Consider the following 5363-nt stretch of genomic DNA (forward strand, 5'->3'; position numbering starts at 1 on the left):
GAAACACGTTACGGAAAGGCGGCAATACGAAACCGGCTGACGAGTGTGCATGCACGGGCATTGTACGCGCATACGGAAAGGAGCCGTGTCGTATTTCTGTAAGGTGTTTCCGTAGCTTGCTAAAAACCTCTATTGTGCGCAATGCTGTAGGAGGCTGCCTCAGACGCAGCGTACGCCGCGCGCAACACACTGTGAACGTACAGCCTAGCACACCAAGCTCAAATTCTCTATTAGGCAATTTTAATATAGCACACGCAAATCTTTACGTTAGCGTTTGTCACAACTGCGCATGCGTCGTATACGCTAAGCTCTTGCCCCCCACCCCCGACAGAAATAGCAGGCGGCCGCAAGGACAACTATGCACCTTGTCAACAAAGGCTCCCATGTGTCGAAATGACCATACCTGGGCTAACATGCGTGATCTCCATGCACTACCGATGCTGTGACGTCCGCTTTTGTCCACATGAGCGCGCTCTATTCGAAAACTACCTACTGGTCACTGCTTTGCTGCGTGCACACAGGCCTGCTTGAACACGACGTGACACATACTTATACTTATCCAGAGATGCCTAGGCAGAATAATAAATATGCGGTCTCGTATTCCAGGCAAACCCCGCCTGGAACACCATCAACGCGCACTCATTGTTGATCGGAACGACTGACAGCGATGAGTGCAATGGAAGCTGTACCGATTCCTGTGCGCATTTCACGCACTTCGACAACGAAAAGCTTGACTTGCACGCGCCGCTGTGCACCAGCTTTGGGCATACCGTAACGTCATAATCTTGCATATGACGTACGATGTCGAATGCGACAAAGTGCTTGTGCGATTCCTGGTGCCCCAACTTCCTCTTTACACCAATTTTTACTCATCTAAACACATCGGGCTAAATGAGCGCTGTCTCCTACCGCGGTGAACGAAGCAGCATTGCGCCTATGTTCATGGCTTATAGAAGAGCTGGCGTTGGTTCCCGCGTAGAACAAGAGTGTATCAGTGCCCTCAAGCGACTTGCAAGTCTGTATAGCCACTGCCGTGGTATAGCATCCTCTCGTGCTTCCTGGGGGGCAGCTGAGACTAAGGCGGCAGGAAATGCAACAATGCGCGGGGAGGGGGGGGGGGGGAGGTAGCTGCAACTATCTGAAGATTCCCTCATATTCGCAGAAGGACGCCTAGTCACGCCAACGGTGACGTCACATATAGACACTCCCCGCACATGTGGCAGCGCTGCACACAACTGCACGGCGAGTCGGGCGATTTTCTCCGGCCATCGCGATTGACAGCTCCCGAGTGACGCGTAGATACTCGCCGTTAACGAGCTCGTTTCTTTTGTTGGGCCAAACCACGGTTTCGTGTCGGGACGTGTGGCTTTTCAGGGCTGCCCACCCAGGCACTGCTGCAGTCATCCGAAAGAAAAAAAAAAGAGATTCCTTGAGTGGGTTTCCGCTCCCTTAGGGACGAGAAAAAAACGAATCGGTCTGCTGTTGTGGGCGCTTCAAAATAGGGTCACTTTCGCTGTTTGAACGCGTCACCACTGAGCGAGTTTCGTGGCTTCCAGTGGTTAATAAAGTAGCTGACTGGGCTTGGTGGTGCATACTTAAAATAAACAGCCAAGAAAAATGCACAAAACAAGCTCTGAATTTCAACTGAAACTTTATTAACACAAAAGCAAATTATATGTATTTGCACGATCAGATAATAAAAAATAACTGGATAAAATATTCAAAGTTAGGAAACCACAGAAAAAAAAAAACATTAGCAATTCTGCTGCACAAACCCCCGGTGGCGGATTCTGTAGAGCTGATAGAGCAATCGATGCTTTGGTGGTCTCTTATATCAGTGCTTGTGTTTTGTGCTTCTTTCAGGGACGATTGTTGTTGTTGAATTAACTTAATTTTTGCCCAGAGAAACCATGCCAGTGTTTTTTTTTTCTCTCACGGTTTATTTTAGGCAGCAATGGTGTCCGTGCAGAACAATTCTTTATTAATTAAATGTACTTAATATGAGTTTATGTGCGGCACCGGCTACTTCTCCTGCATTACAGAGGACAACCACAATACCACAAAAATAGAGGACAACCACAAAACTATCTAAGTAGCCACACTTATCGCACACTTAAACCCTCTGCTTCAATACAAATAAAAGTCCGCCCAACGAAATAGTTCACAACACAGTAAATTCACTCAACCGAAGTGTGCACACGTAATAGAAGAGGTCACCAAGATATTTCACCCATCAGGACACTCACAAGCTGTTTCCCAATATCCGCACTTTAATAAGTTAATGCAAAAATTTGGGCTTGTTGGTGATATGCCTTAAAGGATGAGAAACAAGACAGGCGCTAGGCATAAACTGTAAGTTTACGGACGCAAAACGATCACAATGCACCTACAGGGGCGGTAACAGTTCCTAGGCCACTGTCCCATGTATTTCTATGGCAGCACCACCTGGAAATTTTTAGGGGGCCCCTGCACATGCATACACACGCAACATTTACGAAGAGGTGCACACGGCACGGAACGCAGATAGCTGTAACGTCTCTCCAGATACATTTCTTCCTCGGCCTTCAAAGAGACGCGAACCTTGACCCGCATAGAGGGCGGAGATTCCAATCTGTAACGATACGGGAAAGGTTGCAGTGGGCACCCATGTTTTTAAGAGGCACGAAATTAGAATTGCATGTCGCCACCCGCTGGCCTTATTCCTAAAAGACCGACACAACTCGCCCGTATTGGGTACGCCTCCTCTGATCCGAACTCTGCCCTCGGACTTGTTCAGAACAATTCAACTCGATTCATCTTCCGCAACTGCGACTGAACTGAACTCACTTCGCTTGCTTCATTTTTCCATTCTAGCCTCCCCATTTTTTTCTTTTTTTTTCCCACAACGTTTAGTATAACATCCATACACATAACGAAACCTGCTCTGACTTCTGACTGCATTGACCACAACGTTTTCTCACAGGTCCCACAGTTGTCTTCCACGCACAATATTTCAGCCAGCTTCTCAAAAGCATCACTGCCACTGAAAAACGCAGCACTTTTTTTTTAAACAGCAACGCTAGGTAATATTGTAAATCCTAACTATCGTTGATCCTAACAGCTTTTTCGTGTGCTAGTGGTGATTCTTGCTGGGTTTTGTTTGTACTACAAATTTACTTCTCAGTGGCCTTGATAGTATGAATAAGTGAAAAAAGAATTACCGGTCCGTGTGCGGGAAATCCGAGATTCAAGCCGGTTCGCAGGGTCCAAGGAACTTCCCTTATCGGTTACCGTGAGGCGAGACCAATTACTACGATCCACGACGTGGAACTATCGGGCACGGCCTGCAGCCGGAACGTTGCGTTCGTGCTCTGCAGGCAGTTTATGTAAGACCAGTCGAGAATCAAGGAAGAAAGGAAAATTAAAGGCACATATGATAATAATTGGTGCGGGTCATTTCAAGAGCTGCAGCCGCGTTCACGCTTGTGTAGAGCGCGCAAACGGACTGCATGACTGCTCCAGCTGCGGCGCGACACCTTTCGGCATTTGCGGGCTCCGACTTGGTTTGCCCACGAGCATGCGCAGCCTAACACCTAGACTTGCTGGCCTGCTATACACGAGTGACAGCGTTGAAGGGTTCACTCCAGCTTTCGGTATCTCGATTCCAAAAGATGACGCGTTTCTACTGACAACACACGATGGCGAATGTGATGTGCACTTCTTGTGTCTGTTTTGTGAACGCTGCACAGACCTAAGCATAAATTCCCACCGACTCGCTCAATTTTCCATTCTAACTCGGCGAGTCTGCATGGCGTAGGCCATTGCCACGTGAGAGTGGCGCGTACAAAGGTAGCAGGCTGAATGGTCAGATGAAACTGTTTATTGGGTGACACTTGTGGCCGCGGTAAAGGAAAGTCAGGTTACAGCAAGACACTGACACTGCATGATAGCGGCGAACAGAGCGTCGGCCGTAGATCAACTGACAAGCGATAACGCGCGTCGGCATTTGTACATGTGCCGCCGAATATTACAGCGCAATTGCTACCGACCATGTAAGTTCCAGAGTAATCTGTAATGTTCGTGGTGTGCATCTGTAATCGCATCTGAAAGTTGTACGATTATCTCGATGGTTCTTGGTCATCCGATGTGGTTGCGCAAGGCAGCAATTACACGTGTAATGGAGATATAACAAAAGTTGAGAAAGGAGTGTGCCACCCTTCGCGGATCGACTGGCCAAGTAGTGACCAGTTGTGCAGTATTGACAATCGTCGTGCGTGTAACGCAGTGTTGGATCCAGAGGAGGGGGGAAGGGGGCGATCACCTCCCCCCGCAAAGCATTTGTCGGCACCCCCCTTGTCGTTCACCTCCTGTCACCAATTAGGATACATGAGTAAGACCACTGTGAGCACAAATTAACCGTATTTTTGCTATGATGGTGTTTTTGGCTGCTAAAAACAACCACGCCCCTTCTCTAATGTTACTTGAAGCAACCGCCCCCCCCCCCTCCCTAAAACCAGTGGCTTAATCCACCCCTGATCTAATTAATTCTGGTGTGGGCGCAGTCCGTGGTGCTCGTATACTTTCGTTCGTATGCCTACCAGTCGAATCTCTTCACGAATAGAACGCGCTGATGAAACATGCTGTGAAATGGTTTTGGGTTTAGACTCACCAACGGAGTCGTTCACTCACCAACGGAGACAGAAAGGCGACCGCGGGTCAGACTGACGGGCGCCGCCGTGGCTGCGTTGACAAAGCGGTAAGTTGCTCGCTGGAACTCATATTCTTTTAGGGGCGAAGCTCCTTATAGCGGCACCAGTTCATCCCTCCTGGCCGTTGTTGTGTGTAACACGTATAACATTTTGACCTCCAAGGTGGTGCCGGTGAGAGATTTTTTCTGTGCGTTGTTGAACAATAAAAAATAATGCTCAATGTACATGCCAATGGCTGCTAATGGGGAATGAGAGACAGGAGCATTTGGCTTTTAGTTAACGCGCACGCTGCGATCCCCATTAGCATGCCATTGGCATGTACATTGGACACTATCTGACAAGAAAGGGTTGCTACGTTATACCCGCTGGGCGTAACCTCCTTGGTTTTAGAAAGGTTTAGCGAGCGTTGAGCCGCAGTGCCATGAATACAATGAACTAGTATATTCCATAAACTCCAGGTGGTTAAAGGTGGGAAGTATAGATACGAAGCGCAAGCCGTAAGAAAGTAGAAGCCGAATTCTCTTGTCTCTCATTTCCTATTAGCAGCCACTGGCATGTACATTGAGCACTATCTGACAGGAAAAGATTGCTACGTTATACTCGCTGGGCGTAACGTTCTAGGTTTTAGAAAGGTATAGCGAGCGTTGGGCCGCAGTGCCATGAATACAGTGAACT

General features: G+C 48.2%; 1 long non-coding RNA gene across 1 annotated transcript; it reads right to left on the bottom strand.

Annotated features, from left to right (window-relative positions):
- Window positions 1-1634: 1634 nt before the first annotated feature.
- On the bottom strand, window positions 1635-4429 carry LOC119173493 (uncharacterized). Its single transcript, XR_005110114.2, has 2 exons — window positions 3201-4429; window positions 1635-2611 (listed from the first exon to the last, which is right to left on the bottom strand). It is a non-coding gene; the product is annotated as an uncharacterized LOC119173493 (long non-coding RNA).
- Between the last annotated feature and the right edge of the window lie 934 nt (window positions 4430-5363).

Source organism: Rhipicephalus microplus, chromosome 5 (genome assembly GCF_043290135.1).
Source record: "Rhipicephalus microplus isolate Deutch F79 chromosome 5, USDA_Rmic, whole genome shotgun sequence".
Taxonomy (NCBI): domain Eukaryota; kingdom Metazoa; phylum Arthropoda; class Arachnida; order Ixodida; family Ixodidae; genus Rhipicephalus; species Rhipicephalus microplus.